Source organism: Podarcis bocagei (assembly GCF_964188305.1).
Source record: "Podarcis bocagei genome assembly, chromosome: W".
Classification (NCBI taxonomy): Eukaryota; Metazoa; Chordata; class Lepidosauria; order Squamata; family Lacertidae; genus Podarcis; species Podarcis bocagei.
Genome location: NC_138131.1, coordinates 25,733,472 through 25,761,358, shown reverse-complemented (window position 1 = coordinate 25,761,358; position 27,887 = coordinate 25,733,472). Strand labels below are relative to the sequence as shown.

Below are 27,887 nucleotides of genomic sequence, written 5' to 3'. Positions count from 1 at the left end.
TATTGTCTGCTGTTCGTGAGCTCGTTAGTAGGCACCCACTTTCTCTCCTCTCCGCGAGGCCGTGGATGCCCACAATTTAAGGAGACGAAGCTTACTGTCAGGGTTGCTCCCAGATCCTAGCTCACAGAGGATCACGCTAGCCAGCGATCATTAATTAAAAGTCTTTATTGAGTTACAGTTTCCATTCTCAAGCTGCTGCGTGCAACTCTACGTCTTATGCTTAGATCGGCGAAGCTTCGTCTGAATCTCCGCCCCTTGTGCACCAATTTAATATCCTATCCCTGCTCCACCTTTTCCGCCTGACTGTTCTTCTCTGGGTCCCTCTGCCCCCCGCGGTCTCTTCCTTCCGGGATTCCTCTGACGCGGACCCCCCGGACCCTCCTATCTCCTTGCGCCGGGCTTTAGGACCTGGCTCCCTCTCCGGGCTGCCTACTGCGCCACCTTCCTGTGCATTTGAACTTGGCGCGCGCGCCCAACCTTCCACCTTCCGTCTAACCGTCTCTTCGCTCCCCGATGGAGGTGTGGCCACTCCTGACTCATGCCCTCCCCCCTGTTGTGAGCTGCCAGCGTTTGATCCCTGGCTCCCTTCCTCTTCCCTGCTCTCTGGCGGTGACGCTGGTCCCGATTTCCAACTGCTCTCCTCTGAGTCCCCTCTGGCTCTATCTCCCTGGGGTGTCCCCCTAGTCTCCCCCCTTGCCCTGGCCACTGGTGCTCCTTTCTGTGAATCTTCTGATTCACTGGAAAGACTCGGAGATCTCGGGTCGTCGTCATCACTCATCTTTTCTTCTGCCTCCTCCCCCTCGCTCTCTGTTTCCTCCCTTGCCCTTGCCTCTGCTCCTGAACCCCTGACAATCTGTCAATATTTTAAATTTTATTCTGGGCTTTTTGCCCTGCCAGACAAATTTTGAAATGTCTTTCTGCCACCTCTTGAAACAGTCCATCTTGTCAAGAACCTGCAAAGTTTGAAACAAGAATAACATTCTAGGCAATACATTCATCTTAATAACTGCAATTCGGCCTAACATTGACAGTTTCAAATTTGACCATATTTCTAGATCTTTTTTGATTTCTGACCAACATTTTTCATAATTGTCTTTATACAAATTCAGATTTTTAGATGTCAGATGAACCCCTAGGTATTTCACCTTCTTAACCACTGTCAAACCTGTTTCATTCTGGAATTTCTCCCTCTCCATACCTGTTAAATTTTTCTCCAAAACTTTAGTCTTTTGTTTGTTCAGTTTGAATCCGGCCACCTGACCAAATTCTTGAATTATCTCCAACACCCTCTTTGTACTAGTATCTGGCTCTTGTAAAGTAAGTACCAAATCATCTGCAAAGGCTCTTAACTTATAATGTTTTGCTCCGACCTGTACATCTTTAACCTGCTGGTCATCTCTAATCATATTTAGCAAAACCTCCAGGACTGATATAAAAAGCAATGGGGAAATTGGACACCCTTGTCGTGTCCCTTTTTCTATCTTAAATTCTTCAGTTATCACATTATTTACAATCAACTTAGCTTTTTGTTCAGAATATATCGCACCCATACCATTCTCAAATCCTTGGCCTACCCCCATCCCATGAAGATTCTTTTTCATAAAACTCCAAGAAATATTGTCGAAGGCTTTCTCCGCATCCACAAATATCAGCACTGCTTTAGTGTTTATATTCACCTCCAATAGTTCCAAAATGTCTATTATGTTCCTCACGTTGTCTGATAAGTGCCTTTTTGGGAGAAAGCCTGCTTGGTCCTTGTGAATCTTCTCCATCAACACTCTTTTCAATCTTTTTGCCAAAATGTCTGCAAAGATTTTGTAATCCACATTGAGTAATGATATTGGGCGGTAGTTCTTAAGCTGAGTCTTTTCAGTCTCTGTCTTTGGTATGAGTGTAATATAAGCTTCTTTCCACGATTCTGGCGCCTTTCCCCCCTCTAGAATCTCGTTACAGACTTCCTTTAACGGTTGTACCAACCACTCCTTCAAAGCTTTATAGTATCTGGAAGTCAGTCCATCTGGTCCTGGAGATTTGCCCAGTTGCATGTTCTGAATGGCACCCTCTATCTCTTGTTCTGTTATTCTCTGGTTTAGATCCACCTTGCTTTGATGAGAGATTTTTTGTAGTCCATATTTTTTAAGGAATTCATCTATATCCTCTTCCTTCTGCGGTCCTTGTGAATATAATTTTTTAAAGTAGCTCAAAAAACAGTTTCTAATCTCATTGGGTTTGGATATATTCTTTCCATCCACTTCTAGGTTTGTAACTGTATTTAGTTTCTGTCTTTTCTTCAATTGCCAAGCCAGAAGCTTACCACATTTATCTGCAGATTCGAATGTCTTTTGTCTCATTTGCTTTATCTTCCATTCAATCTCTTGGTTCATCAGTTCCATATATTGTGTCTGGTATAACTTGATCTCTCTCAAAATCTCCTGGGACTTTGGTTTTGATCTCAATTTCTTCTCTCCTTCTTTTATCTTTTCCAGGATCTTTTCCTTCTTCTCATTTTGCTTTCTCTTTTTTACTGAATTTTGTTGGATTAGGAATCCTCGCATCACAGCTTTACTTGCGTCCCAGATCACTCTTTTTTCTACATCAGTTTTTAGGTTTAATTCAAAATAGTCCTTTAAGGTTTTTTGGGCCTTTCTGTGGATCTCCTCATCTCAAAACAGGGTGTCATTCATCCTCCATCTAAATTGACCAGTTGTTATAAATTTCATTTCCATCTTCACGGCGTTATGGTCAGAGCAAGTCTTGGGGCAGATTTCTATATTCTTGATCTTTGGAGCCAGCCCACTAGTAATCCAGATTTGATCGATTTTGGTCCAGGTCATCATTGCTTGAGAAAAGAAAGTTCCCTCTCTTTCGAGTGGGTTCCTTGTTCTCCAAATATCTATCAAGTCCATATTTTCAGTCATTTCAAAGAAGGTCTTCGGAAGTCTCCCTTCCTTAGAGATTGTCTGTCTTTGTGCCTTGTCCATATTTGTAGAAACCACACCATTCATATCTCCCATGATTACTACATTATAGTCCAAATAGTCCATCAGAGTTCCATGCAGCTTCTTAAAAAATTCCGCCTTCCCTTCATTTGGTGCATAAATTCCAACAATTAACAGTTTTTCTCCTTGTATTTGTATTTCAATTGCCAAATATCTTCCTTGTTCATCTTTAAACATCATTCTTGGGGCCAATTTCTCTTTTGCATAAATCACCACTCCTCTTTTCTTAACTTTATCCGATGAGATGAATTCTTGTCCTAGTCTTTTATTTATAAGTAATTTCCTGTGTACCCTTGTCACATGGGTTTCTTGTAAGCAAATCAAATCCAATTTTTCTCTTTTCAGAATATGAAAAACTTGACGTCTTTTCCTGGGCATGTTCAGCCCATTACAATTCCAGCTAAGGAATTCCAGGGCCATCTTGTTATTTGTCATTTACTCCTCCTACCGCTCCAAGTTGCTGCTCTTCCTCTGATGGTGGTTTAAGTCCAAACGATAGATTCAAGATATCTACCGCCCCTTTTACCTCTGGAATTGGGTCTACCGTTCCCTTCTGCAAATCCTCGTGGTTTTTCTCCAAAAACTTCTCTTTGTCTTGAATTGTTTTTATTTTCACCTTCTTTCCCTTGTAGTTAAAGGACAGTCCTTGTGGGAACTCCCACCTAAAAAGTATGTTGTTCCTTTTCAGCAGGTAGACCAGATCTTTATAGAAGGTTCTCACCTCAAGAATATATTTAGGGATGTCCTTGAAGATTTGTATATGAGAGTTTTCAATTTCCAAGGCCTTTTGGTAATGTAGTTTTAATATTTTGTCCCTTTCTTCCTTGGATCTAAAAGTAATCAGGCAATCCCTCGGAGTCTTTCTGTTCTGTCTCCTGCCCAATCTGAATGCTGTTGTTATCTTAAATTCTTCCTCCTGCAATTCTTCCTGCCAAAAGTCAAAAAACTCTTGTGTGAGGAACTCCACAAGGCTGTCCCCTTCACTTTCGGGAACTAGTCTTAATTTCAGGTTTCTCTCCTTTCTCTGTAATTCCAGCAAAGACAAGGTCGCATCATGTTCATACACTTTTCTGGAGATTGGTTCTAGTTTTTCCTGTGTCTCTTCAGCAATATGTCTGGCGTCCTCTGCGATTTTACGTGTTGCAGAGTTTTCTTCAATCAGCTTATTTATAGATTCTGTGTTAGATGTCACACTTTTCGTATTCAAGTCCAACCTTGCTGTTAATTCTGTTAATTTTTGTGAATTTTCTGTACTCTGCTTTGTCAAAGCTTCTAAAGATTGATTTAACTTGAGTAACGCCTGTGTCATTGAATCCATTGAAACAGCTGTCACTTTTTCTTGCCCAGCTGCTCCTGTCGGTGTTAGGCTTGATATTGAGCCTCTTTTCTTTTGTTGTTGTTGTTTTGCTTTAGCTCTGGTAGTTATCTCATCTGCTGGGCCGCTCATGTCCCAAGGACGTTCTCACAGGAGCAGTTTCCTGATGGAAAATCCCACTGTCTTAATCCGTTGCTCTGCAACTGTTACTTCTCAACCCTCTAGAGGGAGCAAACCAAAATGTCCAAGTGAAGGAAACAAAGAACAAAGAGACCAGGATTCCTCAATATAAGTGCTGCAACACTTTTTCTATATAATTACTCTGTCCACACTATCCAAAGAGTTGTTGCAGCAAAGTCCCAACACTGTAACAAGCAGAGCTTCCACAGTATAACTTTGTAACAAGTTGTATCAAGTTCTAAATACAGTTCCTGGTATCTTATTTTGACAGTCCGTCTCAGGGGATTAAGGCAGCGGAAAACTTTTCTCTTTTAAAAAGTCATGCAGGTTATAAAGTCACTTTTTCTCCCCTCTGCCCCTGCCTGCTAGAGAGGAGATCATGTCCAATGCCAAGGTTAAGCAGTCATAAGATTATTTTCCTTCAGATGCAGCTTTGTGTTTTCGTTGCTTAGTCTGTCATGCAGTTGGGGGAAGGCAGACTTCCTTATTTTTTGCCTTTCCCGTTTCCGGCTGAATTTTAAATTTTAGTTTTAAAGTCCCAAATAATCTTTCAGTCCTACTCACGGGTTTTTCAGTCGAATTTCAATTTACAGGAAGGAATCGGCGCTCTCCGTTCATGGCAACGCGGCTTCACTCCGCGGGCTCGGTTGCAACTCTCAGCACCATGCTCACTCCCGATGCCATTCCGGAGCCTTTAAAAAGGCTCTTTCGCAGTAAAGGGGGGCGCTTCTGGTTCCCACCGAGTCTCCTTGTTCACAGGCTTCTGCGCCTGTGATTTTAGGGGTCCCCCGCTTGCCGTAGCGGGTCAGACCCGAACTCACGGAGCAGTCCTTCTCCGGAGCTCGGAGAAAGGACAGCCATTAAACGCTGGCGCCGACTGGAAGTCTCCAAGGGGGGGATCGTGCTCGGGGGTGGACACGGACCGCTCTTACTGGTGGGACGATCAGCCAGAAGTGGGGTGGAGCAGGAGCTGGCTAAGGTGGCCTTGGCAAACAGCATCGCCCGAGGTAACAGGGGGAGAGGCGGACATGGACGTGTTGGGGGAGGAGCCCGGGTTCGAGCACACATACACTGAATTGGAAGCAGAGGAGATCGACGTAGACGAGGTCGTCAAGGATTGGCCGGATCCAGTTGGGGGGCGGCAGACCGGGGGAAATGAACTGTTTCCAGCATTACCCCCCACGGCAATGGAGCACCCGGAACCAGCACCCGAGCAGCGGGAGGGGGGAAGGGGGGGCTTCGAGGGGGGATGGATGTCAGGGGTTCAGGAGCAGAGGCACATGGGAGGCAGGAGAGGGAGGACTATTGGGAAGAGTCCGAGGACAGCGAGGAAGAGGAGGACGGTGGCCCGAGGGATTCCATGAGCCTTTCCAGCGAATCGGGGGATTCCCAGGAGGGGGCGCCTGTAGCCAAGACAAGAGGAGCCCCAGGGGGGACTCATCAGGGGGAAGGAGCAAATAGGGAATCCCGAAGCAGCAGCTGGAGATCGGGACCGGCTTCCCCTCCAGAGCGTAGCGAAGGGGGGGAGGTTCCAGTGTGTCAGGGGAAGCAGCTCCGTCGGCAGGAACGGAGGGGAGGTCAGAACAAGATATCCTCCCGGAAGGGGAGGGGAGCAGTGAGAGGAGTGATGTAACGATCAGGAGAAAGGTTGGAAGCTGGGCGCGCGCGCCAAGTTCAAATGTGCAAGCGTGAGGGGAAATGGAGAGCCTGGGGGAGGAGCCAGGTCCCAAAGCCCGCAGGAGGGAGGGAGAGCCATCTGGGGATTCAGTGTCAGAGGAATCCAGGAGGGGCGAAACTCCAGCGGGCAGAAAGACCCTGCGGAAAAGGAAAGACAGGAGGAGGTGGAGCAAAGCAAGCATCTTAAACTGGTGCAGGGGAGGGACTGATTCAGAGGGGACTTCAGCGGTCTAGCGTTACGGACGTGGGGCTGCGCGCCTCGGCTGTGAAACGAAAAATGAACTGCAATAAACGTTTCTGTATATAAAGAGAGACTGGCGTTGGTCCTTTGTGAGCTGGGACCTGAGGCAGCCCTGACAGGCGCGAAAATGATCCCGCCCTCCAGGATTCAAACGCATTTATCGAGGCTATGGACGCTTGTTTTAAATCAACGGTAGATGTGGATGTGGCCAGGAGGGAAACACACGGGCTGCAGCAGGGCAAAGCCATGGTGAGACAATATCACTCCCGCTTTTTTGCGTTGGTAAATGTGCTGGGCTGGGAGAAGGACTCTGATGCCGTGAGGGATCTGTTCTGGGAGGGGCTAAATGGACCCGTGAAAGATGAGCTGGCGAGGGGGGAGAGACCTACCACTACCACAGAAGTCGTCCAGAGAGCGCTGACGATAGGGGTACGCCTGGAAGAACGCCCTTGGGGCAGGGATGAGGGTCGTCTGGCACGCACACCGGCCAAAACACCTCCCTTCATACCCAGAGAAACAGGGCACGCGCACTCCACGCCTCCACTGGGGGAGGGAGAAGAGCCGATGGAGATCGGTGGTGCCAAGGCTCAGACAGCGACCAGAGCCCAAACACCAGGAGCAGTCAAGACGAAGGCTCCTAGAGGGAGCAGGAAGTGTTACATCTGCGACAGTGCACAGCACATGGCCAAAGAGTGTCCCCAGAGGATCCAGAAGCACACTGCAGCCTCAGCAACAGTAAGAGGAGCAGTTCAGCAGGGGGAACAGCTGCAGGGAAACGACGAAGCCTGGCTGGAGGCAGAGGCACTGGGGCCCAGCCAGGCGAGTCAGTGAAGCAGTCCCCAGAGATTTTGCAGCCCACAGACCCCCTCCCACCCAAACCAGTGGTGCAACTCACCGCATCACTCCAGCTGCCAAATGGATTCACCCTGGAAGTCCCTATTACCATTGACTCTGGTAGTAATGCAGACTTTGTGGGGGTGGACTTCATCAGGCGACATCGCATAGCGCTCCTACCAGCCACGATGCCCCTAAACGTTGTCACGGTCGATGGCAGGGAGCTACTGGGTGGACAGGTGGTACAGCAAACGCCGCCTATGGTACTGCAAATTGGAAATCACTGCGAAGTCATCAGCTTCAATGTCACCCACCTGTCGGACACGCCCATAGTGTTGGGCATGAGTTGGCTGGATAGGCACAGCCCGGCATTAGCATGGTACCAGCGGCAATTGACCTTCTGCTCCTCCTACTGCGCAGAACACTGCATCCGAACCGGCCAGGAAGAGGAGGGACAGGAAGATGAACAGCAGCTACACCTAGGCATGGTGCAGGCGGTGCCCAACAAGTACAAGGCAATTTTGGAGGTCTTCTGCGAGAAGGAAGCGGACAAGCTGCCTCCCCACCTGCCCTACGACTGCACGATTGACCTCCTACCGGGGGCGACACTGCCGACTGGAAAACTATATTCCATGTCTGAGGACGAACTGCAAGAACTCAGGGAGTTCATAGATCACAACTTGAATCCAAAGCAGTGGGGGGCAGTCCCCTGTTTTTCGTGAAGAAGAAAGACACGCCCCAACGGAGAATCGTAGTTGATTCCAGGATCATAAATTCCAGGACAAAGCCCACAGCATTCCCCATGCCCAAGATCGACGACCTGCTTGCGACGGTGAGGAAGGGACGGATCTTCACCAAGTTGGATCTACGAGGGGCGTACAACCTTATACGCATGCGGGAGGGCGATGAGTGGAAGACGGCCATGTTTACGCCTTTAGGCACCTATGAATATAGAGTTATGCCGTTTGGTCTGCAAAATGGCTCCCATTGTTTCCAAGCCTTCATGCACCACGTGTTAGCGGGCCTCCTCTACAAAAATGCGTATGCTTCCTAGACGACATCCTGATCTTCTCGGAATCGCAGGAGGCTCACGAGGGAGACGTCAAGGAGGTCCTGCAGAGACTACAGGAGCACAGACTTTACGCCAAACTGGAGAAGTGCCAGTTCGACGTGACGGAGGTGGATTTCCTGGGCTACAAGCTGTCCGACAAGGGACTCGCCATGGACAGCGCCAAGGTCCGCTCGGTGTTGGACTGGAAGAGCCCGCGCAATCGGAAGGAGGTCCAGAAGTTCGTCGGCTTCGCCAACTTTTACCGCAAGTTCATCAAGGGGTTCGCGAAGGAGACGGCGGCTATCACGGACAACCTCAGCTCCAAGAAGAAGAAGTTCACCTGGACGGACCAGGCGGAACAGTCTTTTCGGAGACTCAAGCATCTCTTCGCGTCCGAAGAACAGCTGCTACACGTAAACCCCGGCAAACCAATGAGGGTTGAGACTGACGCATCAGACAGAGCGGTGGGGGCGGTCCTGTTGCAGCAAGATCCGCAAGGGAACTGGAGGCCCTGCGCATTCTACTCCAGGAAACTCAGCAAGTCGGAACAGAACTACACCATCTGGGACAGGGAGTTGCTGGCCATTCATGCAGCCTTCAAGGCGTGGCGGCACTTCCTCATCGGAGCCAGACACACTGTGCAGGTCCGCACGGACCATAAGAACCTGGAGTACTGGCGCACGGCGCGGTTCCTGAACCAGAAACACATCCGCTGGGCGGAGTTCTTTGCGGATTTCGACTTCCGGATAGAATACATCCCGGGAGACAACAACGTCATGGCAGATGCACTATCCAGGAAACCGCAGTATCTTGAGGAAGCGGCACTGGTGGCAGCCAAACACATTTTCGCACCGAAAGCGTGGGCATGCGCTTCAGCCACCGTGGACCTGGACGCAGTGTGTCGCGCACTGCAGACGGATGCCTTCGCACAATCCAATATGGAGGAGGTGCGAAGAGGCACAGCGAAGGATGACGAGTTCCAGATACGCAACGGACTGCTCACCCGCAAAGGAGCTCTCTACGTGCCTGGGGACGACCTCCGAGCTAAAGTCCTGCAGCAGTTACACGACGCGCCCAATGCTGGGCACTTCGGCAAGGACAAGACGGCGGAATTGGTGGCCAGAGACTTTTGGTGGCCCCAGATGAGGGGAGAAGTCGCGGATTACGTCTCTAGGTGTGACACATGCCAAAGGGCCAAACCAGTGCACAAGAAGCCGGCGGGACTGCTGGAACCGCGACAGACGCCGCTCGAACCGTGGGAGAAAGTGGCCCTGGACTTTGTCACAGATCTGCCCAGCTCGCGAGGCAAAACGGCGGTACTCGTGGTCGTAGACCTGTTCACCAAGATGGCGCACTTCATTCCTTGCGCGAAGGTGGCCACAGTGGAACAGACTGCCAAACTGTTCATAGACCACGTGTTCAAAGTTCACGGCTTACCACGGTCCATCCTGTCTGACCGGGGTCGCCAATTCGTCTCGAGCTTCTGGCAGAAGCTGCTGGGCATCCTGAACGTCAAGATCAACTTAGCGTCGGCACGACACCAGACCAACGGACAAGCGGAGTGGGTCAACGCCATCATGCAGCAGTACCTGCGATGCTACGCGAATCAACAGCCCTCGACCTGGGTGGACTACCTACCGCTGGCCGAGTTTGCCTACAACAACATGAAGCATGGGTCTACAGGGGTGACACCGTTCTTCGCCAACAATGGGCGGCATCCCAGAACCTTCCCGGGGTTAGAGACGAAGGGGGAGGGGTAGCCACGGGGAGCAGAGCACTTGGCAGCAGAGTTGCAGGAGGTCCACGAGCAACTCCGAAGGAAATTGGAACTAGCAAAACACGCCTACAAAGTGCAGGCAGACAGGCACAGGAGAGTCGGGGAAGACATCCAGGTGGGGGACTGGGTTTGGTTAGCGGCCCAGGCAGTGCCGGCCAGAACGTTAGCTAAGAAGAAGCTCAAACACAAGCAGTTAGGGCCTTACCAAGTCGAGGCACAAATCAACCCAGTGGCCTTCCGGTTGACACTCCCGGAGGGCTCCAGAATGCACCCGGTATTTCATAGGTCAGTCCTCACACCCTACAAGGAACCCCACAGGTTTCACGCGCCAGGGACCGCACCTCGCCCACTTAGAAAGTCGCCAACGGGGGAGGGGTCACCGAGGGCGGCGCCACTCAACGAGGTCACAGAGATTTTAGACTCAAGATGGGGGAAAGAGGGAGTTGAATATCTCCTCGCCAGGGAAGGTACCCCGGCCAGCGCCAACAGGTGGGTGCCGGACTATGCCTTGGAGGAGCACTACCTCAAAGACGAGTTCCATGCACTCTTCCCGCACAGACCTATGCCGGCAGATTTTCACACCCACACTTTCAACCAGCACGTTCCAGGGGTTCTCATCTGCTGAGGAAACGGCGCCAGACACAAGCTCCCCGGAGGGATCACTCTTGGGGTCTGCCACGGACCGCTCTTATTGGTGCGACACTCAACCGGAGGTGGGGTGGAGCAGGGAACTGCTAAGGGGGCCCTGGCACGCAGCATCACCCGAGGTAACAGGGGGAGAGACGGACATGGACGTGTTGGGGGAGGACCTTGGGTTCGAACACGAATGCAGAGAGATGGAAGCAGAGGAGATCGACGTCGGCGAGCCCATTACGGGCTGGCCGGATCCAACTGGTCGGCTGCACGCCAGGGGGAAGGAACTGTATCCCGCACTCACCCCCACAGCACTGGAGCACCCGGAACCCGCCCCAGAAGAGGGGAAGGGGGGAAGGGGGGCTTCGAGGGCGGGATGGATGTCAGGGGCTCAGAATTGCATTGGCTTTTTTAGCTGCTGCGTCACACTGTTGGCTCATGTCAAGTTTATGGTCAACCAAGACTCCTAGATCCTTTTCACATGTACTGCTCTCAAGCCAGGTGTCCCCCATCTTGTTTTTGTGCCTCTCATTTTTTTTGCCCAAGTGCAATACTTTACATTTCTCCCTGTTAAAATTCATCTTGTTTGTTTTGGCCCAGTTCTCTAATCTGTCAAGGTCGTTTTGAAGTGTGATCCTGTCCTCTGGGGTGTTAGCCACCCCTCCCACTTTGGTGTCATCTGCAAATTTGATCAGGATGCCCTTGAATCCATCATCCAAGTTGTTGATAAAGATGTTGAATAAGACCGGGCCCAAGACAGAACCCTGTGACACCCCACTAGTCACTCTTCTCCAGGATGAAGAGGAAGCATTGATGAGCACCCTTTGGGTTCGGTCAGTCAGCCAGTTAAAAATCCACTGAGTGGTAGCATAGTCAAGACCGCATTTTACCAGCTTCTTTATAAGAATATCATGGGGCACCTTGTCAAATGCCTTGCTGAAATCAAGGTAGGCTACATCCACTGCGTTCCCTTCATCTACCAGGTTTGTAATTCTGTCAAAAAACGAGATCAGGTTAGTCTGACATGACTTATTTTTCAGAAATCCATGCTGACTATTGGTGATCACAGCTTTCCTTTCTAGGTGCTCACAGACTGTTTGCTTAATGATCTGCTCCATAATCTTCCCTGGTATTGATGTCAGACTGACTGGGCTGTAATTATTTGGGTCCTCTCGTTTCCCCTTTTTGAAAATAGGGACAACATTTGCCCTCCACCAGTCTGCCGGGACTTCGCCTGTTCTCCAGGAATTCTCAAAGATGACTGCCAGTGGTTCTGAGATCGCATCTGCCAGTTCTTTTAATACTCTTGGATGAAGTTCATCTGGCCCTGGAGACTTGAATACATCTAAACTAGCCAAGTATTCTTGTACTATCTCCTTAGTTATTCTGGGCTGTGTTTCCTTTGCTGAATCATTTGCTCCAAATTCTTCAGGTCGGGCATTGTTTTCTTTATCGGAGAAGACTGAGGCAAAGAAGGCATTGAGGAGTTCAGCCCTTTCTGTGTCACCATCTTCTCCTCTGAGTGACCCCACTGTTTCTTTGTTCTTCCTTTTGCTACGAACATACCCATAAAAGCCTTTTTTGTTGCTTTTAACCTCTCTAGCAAGCCTGAGTTCATTCTGTGCTTTAGCTTTTCTGACTTTGTGTCTACACGTGCTGGCTATTTGTTTGAATTCCTCTTTGGTGGTTCCCCCCCTTTTCCATTTTTTGTATACATCCTTTTTTAATCTTAACTCAGTTAAAAGTTCTTTAGATAGCCACCCTGGCTTCTTTAGGTCACCTTCCATGTTTCCATCTCATTGGTATTGCCTGACGTTGTGCTTTTACTATCTCCCTCTTAACAAACTCCCAGCCATCATGAACTCCCTTTCCTTTTAGTATTACTGTCCATGGGATCTCACCCAGCACTTCCCTAAGTTTTATGAAGTCGGCTTTCTTAAAGTCAAGAAATTGAGTCCTAGTATGCTTGGCTGCTCCTTTCCGCTGTATAGTAAACTTCAGAAGAGCATGATCACTCGCGCCTAATGATCCTTCCACTTCTACCCCACTAACCAGGTCATCAACATTGGTTAGGACCAGATCTAAAATGGCTGTTCCTCTTGTTGCTTCTCCCACTTTCTGGACAATGAAGTTGTCTGCAAGGCCAGTGAGGAATCTGTTTGACCTTATGCTCTTGGCCGGGTTTGAAATCCAACAAATATCCGGGTAACTGAAGTCCCCCATTACTACTATCTCCCTTCCTTTTGCATGCTTGGCCATCTGTTCCAGGAAGGCATCATCTATGTCCTCCGTTTGGCTTGGGGATCTATACTAAACTCCCACAATGAGGTCTCTGTTATGTTTCTCTCCCTTAATTTTGACCCAAATGCTCTCACTTTGGCTTTGAGGTTCTAAATCTTGGATCTCTTCACAGGTATACACATCCCTGACATATAACGCTTCCAGTGAAATCAGCGGAGAGAGCACAGGACCTCCGCTTGGCACGCCCACGCTGCGCAGAAGGCTTCCACGCAGAGAATCTAGGAGGAGACTTGGAGTCAAGCAACTTTTATGTTGGAAGAAATTTAGGTCACACCCACTGACGGATTCTGCCAGTGACTAAGACAGTCGCGTTTCAAGGGCTGTCAAACCAGGGAAAGTTTTAGCTATACGACTAGCTTGCAGCAGTTTGCAGTTTACGCACAAGCAACCCCAATTCCCATTACAGCAATCTGTCAGTCCCTTGTTGCTTGTGCGGAGAGCAGCAGAGGCAGTGTCATGAGTCAAGCTGGAGGAGCAGGCGCCGGAGAGGGGGCCAGGAAGGAACCAACGCTCGAAGAGAGAAACAGAGAGTTGGAGCAGCAACTGGCTATAGTAGCGGCGCGGCTGGATGAAAGGCGGACTCAGGATGCCCAGGGGAAGCCCAACCCCATCACAAGGAAGGTACCGGGACTAGTGCAGAAGTTTTCAGGCAACCCCAGAGACTATAATGCTTTTAAGACAGATGTGCAATATGCGCTGGACCTGCAGTATGAGGACTTTGCAGACGATGGGGGGAGGGTCGCTTTTGTGATAGGGCACCTGGAAGGCGGGGCCAGAGAATGGATTAGGCCCTTAATGGCATCGGAGAATGCCGCCTTAAAGAACTTGAGGAAATTTTTTAGCGCCATGGACCATATGTTCTCAAGTGATGTGGAGCAAAGCGTGACACGCCAGCAGCTGATGGGGTGCAAACAAGGGAACCAATCAGTGAGAGAGTACTGGTCACGATTTGCAATGCTAATCCACAAACTCGGGTGGGAACTGGGTTCAGAACCAGTGCAAATGCTATTTGAGGAAGGCTTAGCCTCTTGGGTAAAAGATGAACTTTCCCGCTCGCCCCGCCCGCAATCGATGGACCAGCTGACTAAAATGGCGCTTGCTGTGGGAGTACGCCAAGAGGCGCGCGCTCTGGAAAGGCGGGAAGGGAGAGTGGAGCGTTGGCATGACAATCGCATTCCAGACGTGCCTGGGCCACCTGCACCGCCCGTGCTGCCCGCGGAACCAATGGAAATTGGAGGAGCGCGCGTGCGCGGGGTTTCAAACTCCGGCGAGGTTCGCAAGAAAGAGGGGAAAACGACCAGGAAGTGTTTTCTCTGCCTACAGCCGGGACATTTTGCCAGAGTCTGCCCTCAGAGAAAAGCGTGGTAAGGAATGGTGGGGGCCGCGGGGGGAGAGCAGGAGCAGGGAAACGGCAAGGCTTGGCTGCAGGAGAGCGGGCACAGCAGCCAGGCGAGCAACCAGTGAAGGTGCCCAAACCAGACCCCCCCCCCCGGGCAGCAATAGCCATAGAGGTGGTGTTAGAACTCCCCAACGGACACCCTATTAAGGTGAAGGCATTGCTGGATTCTGGCAGCTCTTGCAACTTCTTTAGCAGGGATTTTGCACTAGAACACCAACTCCAGGTGGTGCCTCTCGAACACCCCCTGCAAGTAACAACCATTGATGGGAGAGAACTCTTGGGGGGAGTGACCCACTAGACCCCTCCCATGAAAACGAGGGTCTCCAGACACACTGAGACAATTGCCTTTCACGTTGCCACATTAGCAGGGCCACCAATCATACTGGGAATGAGCTGGCTGGCACTGCATGATCCAGTAGTGGGGTGGCACCAGCGGACAGTCACCTTTGGGTCAGCTCACTGCGTAGAGCACTGCCACGAAGGGGAAGCCCCGAGGATGGCAGTAGCCAGGGTGGCAGGGATAGCGGTGGGAGAAAAGGTGAGAGTACTGTTATTGGTTTCAGAACTCACAGGGTTAAGGAGTTCTGTGTGACGTCTCTTACCTGAGGCGTGGTTAGAAACTCTTATGGGAGTGGATTGACTCTGAGAGTTTCAGTCTGGTTTCGCTTTTGCGGAGAGAGGACGCAAGATGGGTGAGCTTTCACCAGGTTTGAAGTTATGCTGTTAAACTTCATGATTAAAGGCTAAGAAGATAAGGAACGCCTTTGTGTCTGAATTTATTACTGCAATTGCTTCACCGCTGTGTTTATCTCTGCTACCGGCAAGAGGGAGAGGCAGGAAGGATTTTTGGATCAGCACGGACAGACAGCAGAGCTGCGCAAAGGGAAGCGTGCTGGACTCCATGTTTGTTTTTCTTGGAACTCATGGCAACTTTGGCCTCTCCGTTGCCATAAGTACCACCTCAGTATGCAGACCTGGAAGAAGTTTTCAGTGAGAAAGAGGCGGATAGACTACCCCCTCACAGGCCCTTTGACTGTCAGATCAACCTACTCCCAGGGGCTCAGTTACCAGTGGGTAAGCTGTACGCCATGTCAGACAGGGAGATGCAGGAGTTGAGGAAGTTCATTGACAAGAACCTGAAGAGGGGCTTTATACGAGAATCAAGGGCGGTGGGGGGCAGTCCAGTGTTCTTTGTGGACAAAAGAGACTCCAAGGAGCCCCGCTTGGTCGTAGATTATAGGTCGGTCAACCGGGTATCGGAACCAGTGACCTTCCCTATGCCCAGAATTGATGACATTTTGGCCAGGGTAAGGAAAGGGAAGGTTTTTACCAAGTTGGACCTTCAAGGGGCGTACAATTTGATAAGGATGAGGGAGGGGGATGAATGGAAAACCACGATGTTCACCCCTCTGGGGGCCTTTGAGTACCTCGTGATGCCCTTCGGATTACAATCGGGTTCCAGCACATTTCAAGCTTTCATGAACCACGTGTTGGGGTCCCTGCTGTACAAGAATTGTGTGGCCTTCCTGGACGACGTACTTATCTACTCAGAGAACGAGGAGCAGCATCTGAAAGATGTCAAGAAAGTGCTGAAAAGGCTGCAGGAGCATCAGCTGTGGGTCAAACTGGAGAAATGCCAATTCCACGCCCGAGAGGTGGGGGGAGAGCTTCCAAGATGGCGCCGGCAAGGGCAGCCCTGCTCTAAGCTCCATGCTAGTCGTGCAGTTTTTTATTAGTTTTTAACAGTTTTATTAATTTCTTTTTACCTGTTTTAATTGCTAGCTAAGGCATTTAAACCTACAAGTGACACAGCAATTTGTCTCCCTTGTTGGAAGGACACTGAATCACCGGCTACACAAGGAACTAGAAGGCAAGCGTTGGTTAAAATTACTCCCGGGCACTGGATCACCGCTGCTGTAGCTGTAGCCTGGAGACAGGGTCTGAGCGGAGTCTCAATACTTGGGGAAGGGAAAGAAGCCAAGCCGAAGTTTTGAAGCCAGGCCAGGGGAGGACCAGAGGAGACCATAGGAGTCCTCAGGTGCCTGGACAAGCAGCTGAACCCGACGGGCTTGAGGACCCAGCCTCCCTCCCGAGCCGCTTTCTCCAGCTGCACTTCGTCATCCTACCAGCTAGTGTGGAAAGCTGTGAGGCTGTGAGGCTTCGGGTTGCTGAAATTACACTTTGAGAGGCAAAGAAGAAGTCTACGGCAGAGAGAGGTGAGAAGAAAGGAGACGGAAGTTCCAATTAAACAAAACAAAAGCCTGGAAGTTCGCAAAGCGGTGAGACCCTTCTGTTTTAAGTAAAGCCTGCCTTCACTTACCCCAGAGACCGAATAGGGGAGGGACGGGGGACCGGATAAAGATTTAAATTGAGAGCCCTTGACTTGTATAATTAACCGTGAAGAGGGCTGAGCTGGAGAAGATTTACTAGAGCCCTCAACAGGAGTAAATCTCTATCGGAATTTTACTCTTATTATAGCTCTTCAACGAACTGTGGAGAAATCCCTGGAGTTAAATACTCAGCTGCACAGCTAAATCACTGACTGTGGTAGGAAGTTCCCTTCTTCTCTCCTGTATTATTTATATTATTTAGTTCATATCTACTGTGGCTATGGGCAAGAGGAAACGCCTCAGAGAAGCAGAGGAATTACTGCTTCTCCCTAGCCCCAAGCTACAAGCTAAGGGAAGAAGAGTCCAGTCAAATCCTCAAGCAGCAGTTACTACACACAATAGATTTCTTCCACTAAGTGACTTGGATGTAGCCATTCCCAAGCCCCAAAATACCATCTTACACACTTGTAATCTAACGAGCACTCCCATTAAAGGTGGGTCCGACGTGGATGGAAAAAAGATCCAGGATAAAGAGAACCAGCTGGGAAATGAGTCCTCCCATTTACAATTAGTCATTAGGACACTGGACTGTATATTTAAAAAGATAGACTTTCTGACGTGCTCAATTTCCAAGCTAACTGAAAAAGTGATGGATATGGATGCCAAAATTGCCCTCAAAAATAACTACCAGAGGGGACCTCCACGGATAGCCCCACCAAAATCTGGGGCAAAGGGGATGAGAAAATACAAACTAAACAATCTCATGTGTAAGCAAAATCTAACACTGCAACCAAAGAAGGTGTGCCTAACGATAAGGTCAGAGATATGGGACTGGTCAAGCTTAGAAGGAGCTAAAATTGCCCTAAGTAAAATCCTGAGAATAAGCACAGTTCATATCGATCTTCGTGCTTTACTTCCGCTAACTCAATCAAATGGCCCTTACAAAGTTATTTTAGCCTTCCATTCGCTGAGATTACCCTTATTAATAATAAGAGAAAAATGGAAATTCATAAAAACAAAAATCATACCCACAAGGGTTTTTGCGGACAGCATAGTAAATCCACTACTTGTGGAAAAAGGGAAAGAGACATTAGATTCAGAAACAAGCTCTATAAAATCGCCAAAGAGATCTTGCTCTCCCCACAGAGAACGGAGGAGATCGTCTGCAGCCCACAACTAGGAATGAATTTGGGTAGTTCCAGAATATCCAGTGGTGAAAGCGCCCTTATGAATTCATTTGATGAATTACAATCACAAGAAAAAGAAAAAATAATAAATAAATTAGACAAATTAAGAGAGAAGATGTTTCAGGCCAAAAGTAAAATAGGAAACAAAGAAATTCAAACAAACAGGGCCATTGAAGGCTCGGTGGACCTTCTCCAATTTAGCCCACAGCCCCAAAATAGGTCTATAAAATCCAAGGCAACGATACAGACAATCGTCCCGCCACCTTCATTAGTTAATTTGGAACCAGCTCATCCTGTACCAACCGGAATGGATATATCTACTAAAGAACAGCAAAATGTAAACAAAATTTCGACACATTCCTCAATGCCTGACCTGGAGTCATCATTATCGGACGGAGAATCCCTAGCTGATGATCTAGAAGTTCAATCTGTTATCGATACGGACTGGACAGAAGACCCCTTGGGCCATATAAATAAGATGATATACCCATGGAAGGAAAATCTAATAATAGCTAAAACTTGTACCGACCTAATCTCTGCCCCCTAGGTGATAAGCTCTCTGATAAAACAAGGGATTTCAGAGAGGAGATCAGACCAAACCAGGACACTACCCCTATAGGACCGATCGAGCAGAGCATAATTATAAACAGCTCAAGTGGCACACCTGCGTCAAAAGGAGAGAAGTCATCTACTATTAGTCAAAGGAAAATTACTGACTTCTTTAAATCTGACAACCCAAGATCAGCGTTCCCCCCTTCTCCATTGTGACTACCCAAACCCCAGTCAAATCTCCCCCCCCCCCCCGTTCTCCTTTTTAAGCTGGAACATAGCAGGTTGGAAGGGGAAAAAATCTGACCCGGACCTTGTAAAACTAATAAACTTACACCAAGTAATTCTTTTACAAGAAACATGGGAAGAGGGGAGAGTAGATATTAATGGTTTTGATGTTACATCATTACCGGCATGCCCATCTACTAAAGGAGGCCGGCCTAGTGGAGGATTAGTTATAGCAATTTCCTTGAAAATACAGGCAAAACTCACGCTTGTAAATGCTTCCACCTTTGCAATTACAGCCCTGATTACGGGGAAAAATTTTGAACTTGTTATAACAAATGTCTATCTTCCTCCTGGAGGCAACACTGCAGACTTATACAATAAATGGGGAATTTTGGAGGAACATCTTACTCTTTGTCTCTCCAAATACCCCAATATACCCAATGTTATAGCAGGGGACTTCAATGCTCGCATTGCAACAAACTGGGAGTCTTTAATCAAAGCCAAATGGTGGATAACTCCAGAATTCATTAATGACCTCGCCCTCCATACTCAAAGACTTTCCAAAGACAAAAGGGTAAATGAAGCAGGAACCCTTCTTTACCAATTGGTACTACGTCTAAACTTAGTGATTCTAAACGGGAACTGCCCGCCAGACGTACCGGGTGATTTTACACACATAAGCTCCTCTGCAAACAGTGTCCTGAATCTGTCAGAAGATCTATCGTCCTTTTTCTCTGTTCCGACGCATAAAATAAATCGAACACAAAGGAAGATAGGTGCATTGTGGTTCAATAGTGCTTGTAAACAGGCTAGACAACTTCTTGGTAACATCTACAAAGAATATAAAGCAACGGTCCTGCCAAAAGAATATTTCCAAGCAAAATCGGCCTACAAGCAAATTCAAAAGGGAGCTAGACAGGAATGGCAAGTGAATCAATGGCGGGCAATCATAGAAGCCTCATCATTACGGAACTCCAGACAATTTTGGCTCCTGGTAAATAAAAGAACTAAAAGATACCCTTTAACTATTATTCCTGCCCCGGTTTGGGAATCATACTTAAAAAATTATTTTGCCACAACTGACTGTACTGCTAACACAAGAGATGAATTTCAAGAACAGCTTCCCCTCTGGCCCCCCACTGATCCGGAGGACATCCATGATTTGATCGTTAAACTCAAAACAGGGAAAGCGCCTGGGCCAGACCTGATCCCGGCAGAAGCTATAAAATACCATGCGGACTGGTGGGCTTAAGTCCTGGCGACCATTTTTGATGCCGTTAACAACTCTGGAATGATCCCGGAAGTATGGAAGGACGCTATTATCGTTCCAATCCACAAAAAGGGCTCACCAGACGACCCAGGAAATTATAGAAATATCAGTCTGCTCTCAATAGTGGGGAAACTGTATGCCCGCTTCCTGTTGAACAGACTTACCCAATGGGCCGAAGAGAAAAAATTAATTGGGCCCGAACAAGCTGGATTTCGCCCAAAACAGTCAACAATTAATCATATTCTAATTTTACAGCATCTTGCCTGGAAATATTCCACCCCAAAGGGTGGCCAACTCTGTGTGGCATTCATTGATCTAAAGGCAGCATACGATAGTATCCCCAGGAACATCCTCTGGGAAAAACTCACCCGCTGGGGCATCGACAGAAGGCTTCTCTGGCTAATAATTAAACTCCATGAGAACTCAGTGGCCAGAGTGAGACTCACTCCGGAGGGCGATCTCACCAATTCAATTCCCATTAACAGAGGTGTCCGACAGGGCTGTATATTGGCTCCATTCCTGTTTAATTTATTCATAAGCGACATGAGGACTCCCCTAACAGAGGCTCAAGAAAGGATTCACGCACCCCGCCTAGCACTTTATCGTTGCCCTCTGTTACTATATGCGGATGACGCAGTCATCCTCTCCTTTTCTAGAGTAGGTCTCAGGAGGGCCTTAAAAATTTTTGGATCATATTGTAACACAAATTCCCTTACAATTAATTATGGAAAATCTAAGATCCTAGTTTTCTCAAAGAGCCGGAAACTCCATAATTGGAGAATTGATGGGAGAGTCATCGAACCAGTTTATAGATTCCAATACTTGGGAGTTTGGTTACAACATAACCTTAGATGGAAGGCCCATGTAGCTTATGTTACAAACAGAGCCAAAGCTATCTCCTTGGCGATCTTGCGATTCTTCTTCACCGATGGAGCCCTCCACATCCCATCGGCGTTGAAAGTGTTCAAGGCCAAGGTGATCCCGACAATTGCTTATGCCATCTCAACTTGGGGGACTTTTGTCAACCTATCTCACCTACAGGTTATTCAAAATCAGTTTTTAAGAGGGATATTGAAACTGCCCAACTGTGTAAGTAATACAGCGTTACACATGGAACTTAATATTGTATCCCTGGAAAACGCCCTGTGGAAGCACATACTCTGTCACTGGTTATCTCTATGGCACAATCTCCCAAACTTGTATTTGATACAATGTATGTGGAGAGATGATTTCCAGAGCCCATGGGTAAAAAATTTACAACTGAAAATTACGGCAATGGGAATCTCCCCATCTAAATTACTAGAGCAGGACATAGTTCCAGCTAAAAGAACAGTAACCTGTAAACTAGAGGAGATGGACTTGCAGCAGAAAATGGTGTTGGGCAATGGTACCTGCTCACCTCAAAACCTTGGTTTATTACCCCTCTTAAGGCTCCCAAACTATTTGAATTCCTTAACTTCTTCGACTCATAGATATGCCTTTATAAAGGCAAGATTCAACGCCTTCCCATCGAACGTGCTGAGAAATAGATTTTCCAATGGACAGATATCGCTCTTATGTGATTGTAATTGTGGGGCACCGGAATCGTTGCATCACATAATCTTTGATTGTGCTTCTCACTCATCGGCCAGGAGCAAGTTTCTTGATCCATATCTAAAGGGAATCGCCGATGATTGGAATGAAGCCAAACTGAGATATCTACTAAATGATGAAGATCCCCTAAGATCACTCACGGTTGCCAGATTCTTGATCAGCGTCCTATCCCTAAAGAAGAAAAACGGACTCCTGTGCGGCTCGGATGACCCTTTTAAACCATGATATATGTTTTAGGATGTAACTAGGTGATATCACCACTGATGTCTTTTATTAATTTATGAGCAGAAGACGATGTCTATGTTGCAAATTTATTGTAATGTATGTTGTTGGGTCTTTTGCTTATTTTGCTTTGGTTCTTGTCTGTTCTTGTAAGTTTTTAGCTGTTTTAAATTTGGAGGTTTAAGTATATATATGTTGGTGGGAAACTGTCGTGTGACGGGCCAATGGCCGTAATAAATATCAATCAAGAATGGAAATAAAAAGTCCATTGTATAAAATACATTTGAGGGTCACTTGAGCAGGAAGCACGTGAGGCGCAGCAAAACACAGGCCGATAAACAGTAGACAAAGCCCATCTTTCCCAAACATCGCAGGAAAAGGCCAGAATTTACGAAGCGCATGAACCATCACAGCTTTCCTCAATGATGAAGCAATTGCTAATATATAATCATAGAACTAGGGAGTTTGAAAGGGCCACGAGGCTCATCTAGGCTTACCCCCTGCAATGTGGGAATCTTTGCCAAAGAGCTTCCCTCTTGTGGCTTATCCCCACAACAGATACTGACTTTGGGTTTTGGTCAAGCAAACAGTCTAATCCAGGCATTCCCAACCTGCGGCCCTCCAGATGTTTTTGTCCTACAACTCCCATGATCCCTACCTCACAGGACCAGTGGTCAGGGATGATGGGAATTGTAGTCCAAAACATCTGAAGGGCCGACGGCTGGGGATGCCTGGTCTAATCTGTCAGTGCCTAAATGATCTCAAGTGTCAGAACAACTTGACTGCTATCAGGAAATTTCCCACCGTCCCATTTCGACTCTCCAGCACCTGATCTGCATCACCAAGATGATTGTGTTGTTGTTTAGTCGTGTCCAACTCTTCGTGACCCCCTGGACCAGAGCATGCCAGGCACTTCTGTCTTCCACTGCCTCCCGCAGTTTGGTCCAACTCATGCTGGTAGCTTCGAGAACACTGTCCCACCATCTCGTCCTCTGTTGTCCCCTTCTCCTTGTGCCCTCCATCTTTCCCAACACCAGGGTCTTTTCCAGGAAATCCAGGAAATGCTGGGTGAGATCCCATGGACAGTAATACTAAAAGGAAAGGGAGTTCATGATGGCTGGGAGTTTGTTAAGAGGGAGATAGTAAAAGCACAACGTCAGGCAATACCAATGAGACGGAAACATGGAAGGTGCCTAAAGAAGCCAGGGTGGCTATCTAAAGAACTTTTAACTGAGTTAAGATTAAAAAAGGATGTGTACAAAAACTGGAAAAGGGGGGAAACCACCAAAGAGGAATTCAAACAAATAGCCAGCACGTGTAGACACAAAGTCAGAAAAGCTAAAGCACAGAATGAACTCAGGCTGGCTAGAGAGGTTAAAAGCAACAAAAAAGGCTTTTATGGGTATGTTCGTAGCAAAAGGAAGAACAAAGAAACAGTGGGGTCACTCAGAGGAGAAGATGGTGAAATGCAAACAGGGGACACAGAAAGGGCTGAACTCCTCAATGCCTTCTTTGCCTCAGTCTTCTCCGATAAAGAAAACAATGCCCGACCTGAAGAATTTGGAGCAAATGATTCAGCAAAGGAAACACAGCCCAGAATAACTAAGGAGATAGTACAAATGTTGTCCCCATTTTCAAAAAGGGGAAAAGAGAGGACCCAAATAATTATCGCCCAGTCAGTCTGACATCAATACCAGGGAAGATTCTGGAGCAGATCATTAAGCAAACAGTCTGTGAGCACCTAGAAAGGAATGCTGTGATACCAATAGTCAGCATGGATTTCTGAAAAATAAGTCATGTCAGACTAACCTGATCTCCTTTTTTGACAGAATTACAAGCCTGGTAGATGAAGGGAACGCAGTGGATGTAGCCTACCTTGATTTCAGCAAGGCATTTGACAAGGTGCCCCATGATATTCTTGTAAAGAAGCTGGTAAAATGCGGTCTTGACTATGCTACCACTCAGTGGATTTGTAACTGGCTGACTGACCGAACCCAAAGGGTTCTCATCAATGGTTCCTCTTCATCCTGGAGAAGAGCGACTAGTGGGGTGCCACAGGGTTCTGTCTTGGGCCCGGTCTTATTCAACATCTTTAGCAACGACTTGGATGATGGATTCAAGGGCATCCTGATCAAATTTGCAGATGACACCAAAGTGGGAGGGGTGGCTAACACCCCAGAGGACAGGATCACACTTCAAAACGACCTTGACAGATTAGAGAACTGGGCAAAAACAAACAAGATGAATTTTAACAGGGAGAAATGTAAAGTATTACACTTGGGCAAAAAAAATGAGAGGCACAAAAACAAGATGGGGGACACCTGGCTTGAGAGCAGTACATGTGAAAAGGATCTAGGAGTCTTGGTTGACCATAAACTTGACATGAGCCAACAGTGTGACGCAGCAGCTAAAAAAGCCAATGCAATTCTGGGCTGCATCAATAGGAGTATAGCATCTAGATCAAGGGAAGTAATAGTGCCACTGTATTCTGCTCTGGTCAGACCTCACCTAGAGTATTGTGTCCAGTTCTGGGCACCACAATTCAAGAAGGACACTGACAAACTGGAACGTGTCCAGAGGAGGGCAACCAAAATGGTCAAAGGCCTGGAAACGATGCCTTATGAGGAACGGCTAAGGGAGCTGGGCATGTTTAGCCTGGAGAAGAGGAGGTTAAGGGGTGATATGATAGCCATGTTCAAATATATAAAAGGATGTCACATAGAGGAGGGAGAAAGGTTGTTTTCTGCTGCTCCAGAGAAGCGGACACGGAGCAATGGATCCAAACTACAAGAAAGAAGATTCCACCTAAACATTAGGAAGAACTTCCTGACAGTAAGAGCTGTTTGACAGTGGAATTTGCTGCCAAGGAGTGTGGTGGAGTCTCCTACTTTGGAGGTCTTTAAGCAGAGGCTTGACAACCATATGTCAGGAGTGCTCTGATGGTGTTTCCTGCTTGGCAGGGGGTTGGACTCGATGGCCCTTGTGGTCTATTCCAACTCTATGATTCTATGATTCTCTTCTCATGAGGTGGCCAAAGTCTTGGAGCCTCAGCTTCAGGATGTGTCCTTCCAGTGAGCACTCTGGGCTGATTTCCTTCAGAATGGATAGGTTTGATCTTCTTGCAGTCCATGGGACTCTCAAGAGTCTCCTCCAGCATCATAATTCAAAAGCATCAATTCTTCGGCGATCAGCCTTCTTTATGGTCCAGCTCTCACTTCCATACATCACTACTGGGAAAACATAGCTTTTACTATACTGACCTTGTTGGCAAGGTGGTGTCTCTGCTTTTTAAGATGCTGTCTAGGTTTGTCGTGAGATGATTACCCCTCCTTTATTGCCTGTTCCGGGTTGCCCAACCACTACCCCAGAGTCCTCTCTTGGCAGATCAAGAGGAGCAGGTGACGGCAAAGGCGGCCGGGTTTTGAGCTGGGGCAGTCAGAATAAGGTCCACTCTCGATTCAAAACCCTCAAATGTATTTGATATCATTGATTTTTCATTTCTATTCCTTGCAGATCATCTCGTTGTTTTATTGCTACAACCAAGGGCTGATGCAAATTAAGAGGATAATGATAATGATAATAATAATAATAATAATAATAATAATAATAATAATAATAATAATAATAATAATAATAATAATAATAATAAACTTTTATTTGTATCCTGCCCTCCCCGTCCGAAACCGGGCTCAGGGAGGCTAACACCAAATATGTAACACTGGTATAAAATCAAGCAATAATGAAATTACCTCCTGAAAACAAGCCAGGATCAAATTCAAATCCAATTAGATGGCTTTCCGCAGGATTAGGGTTGGGAACAGTAAACGCTCATCAGGCCCAACTCTTATATGGGCCTGTGAGAACACTGGGAGGCCTCTTTCATACTAGTCCTTACACAAAAAGAGAAGGGGAGTCAGGTTGAACCAAAGGCCCGGCGGAACAACTCCATCTTACAGGCCCTGCAGAAAGATGTCAGATCCCACAGGGTCCTGATCTCTTGTGGCAGAGAGTTCCACCAGGCCGGGGCCAAGGCTGAAAAGGCCCTGGCCCTGGTCGAGGCCAGCCTAATCTCCCTGAAGCCCAGGACCTCTAACATTTTTTTATTTGCAGACTGTTAGATCCTCCGTGGAGAGGCGGTCCTAGGCTGTATTCATTCGTTTGGCCCAACGTGGGGCTCGTACCCATGACCCCAAGATTCAGAGTCTCAGCGCTCTGCCGCCTGAGCTACTCACACAGCTGCCCTCTTGTGCACCTCACCTCAAATTTGTCCGAATTGTGCATGCCTGGGATTCACTGCATGAGATGGGAGGTGGGGTGGTTCCCAAAGTCAGAGCTCAGGTAGCCAACGCGGAGCCGGCCCTCACTGCCTTTCAGGTCCTTGGGGTGCTCGTAAGGCGGCTTGTGGAGCACGTTGATCTAGCAAGGGGATTCAAGAAAGCCGGGTTACGGAAATGACATGGGGGTGGGGGACATGAGGCCACATCTTTGAAGTTGTTCCAATGTTACAAATATACATACCTTTGACTTGACAGCCCAAGAAAGACACGCAGAAAATCTATGCTTTAACCGACTCTCCTCATTCCGCCATTTGAACGAATTTGGGCTCCACCTCCCTCCATGAGCCAAGAAGCAGGAAGTCATGTAGGCAGCAGGAACAGGGCATCCCGCCAGAATTCCCCAAGCCTGAGAGCACATACACGGCACCCCACCGAGGGAGGGACCAAGGGGGCAACCATAGACATCTGCCAAGGCAGTTTAGCAAGGCAGGTGTTCTGAATGCCCATCTCCAGACAAGTCCAGTGGGAAAGGACGTGTCAAGAGTTTTATTGTTCTTTCAGTGATGGAGATTTAAGGGGTCTGATAAAGGGACCTCATAGTGAATGCATAACCCTTGTATACCCCTCCTCATTTGTGATGTGCTAGTGATGTAGTGATGATGTATCAACGATGCTGCTTGAAGTGTATTCTGGGGGGAAGAAGGAAGTTTTAAAAGTTGACATTGCCCCATGCTCGGGGTTCTTACTCCTGGGCAGACCTGTGGTGCAACAGTAAGAATCATGGTCTACTGACCACTGTTTTGCTCCAAATTACCGGGCTGGGACTTCCTCCTTTTACTGACAGCATGGACCCATGGGGGACAAGTGCCCCGGTGAGCTAGGCTGTCAAGGAGTCACTCACCCTGGAATTTTTTCGCTTAACAGCCATTGGCGCCAATACAGAGCAGGCTTCCTAAACCTTGGCCCTCCAGCTGTTTTCAAACTACAGTGCCCATCATCCCTGACCACTAGACCTGCTAGCTAGGGACCATGGAGCTGTAGGCCAAAAGCATCAGGAGGGCCAAGGTTGAGGAAGCCTGATAGAGAGCTCTACCTCTCTTTCAAATCAGAGCCGGCAAAGGCGGTGGAGTTCCTGCGTGGGTGCCTCGAGGCGGTTGGAGGATGGATGGCAGCTAACTGGTTGAGGTTGAATCCTGACAAGACTGAAGTTCTGTGGTGTGTGGGCGGGTGGGGGGGACTCCCTGGTCCTGAACGGGGCAACTGTGCCCCTGAAGGACCAGCTGCACAGTCCGGGGGTCATTTTGGACCCATGGAGGCACAGGTCTGTTCTGTGTCCAGGGCAGCTCTATCTGGGATGCAGGATAAGACCCTCCCTGCCCACGGACTCTCTTGCCAGAGTGGCGCATGCTCTTGTTATCTCCAGCTTGGACGACTGCAATGCGCTCTATGTGGGGCTACCTTACTGCAATTAATCCAGAATGTGGTAGCCAGACTGGGGGCCGTGAACAGCTGCAGAGACCACATAACACCAGTCTTGAAAGACCTGCATTGACTCCCAGTACGTTTCCGGGCACAATTCAAAGTGTTGGTGCTGACCTTGAAAGCCCTAAACAGCCCAGCAGATGAAACTTTCCTCTGGTTGTCAATATTAAGAGGATGCCAGCAAGATCAAACCTTTCTGTAAAATAAAGGATTTAAATCCAGTCTGACTGAGACCACATACCACCGGTCCCAAGAGATCTGCTTTGGCTCCCAGTACGTTTCCAAGCACAATTCATAGTGTCGGTGCTGACCTTGAAAGCCCTCAATGGCCTCGGCCCAGTA

At 48.1% G+C, this 27,887-nt stretch overlaps 1 protein-coding gene across 1 annotated transcript in view; it reads right to left on the bottom strand.

Annotated features, from left to right (window-relative positions):
- Positions 1 to 27,887, bottom strand: part of LOC308578059 (uncharacterized protein) — a gene marked incomplete at both ends in the record, with an annotated part of 83,370 nt that overhangs the window by 28,652 nt on the left and 26,831 nt on the right. The window lies entirely within an intron of this gene.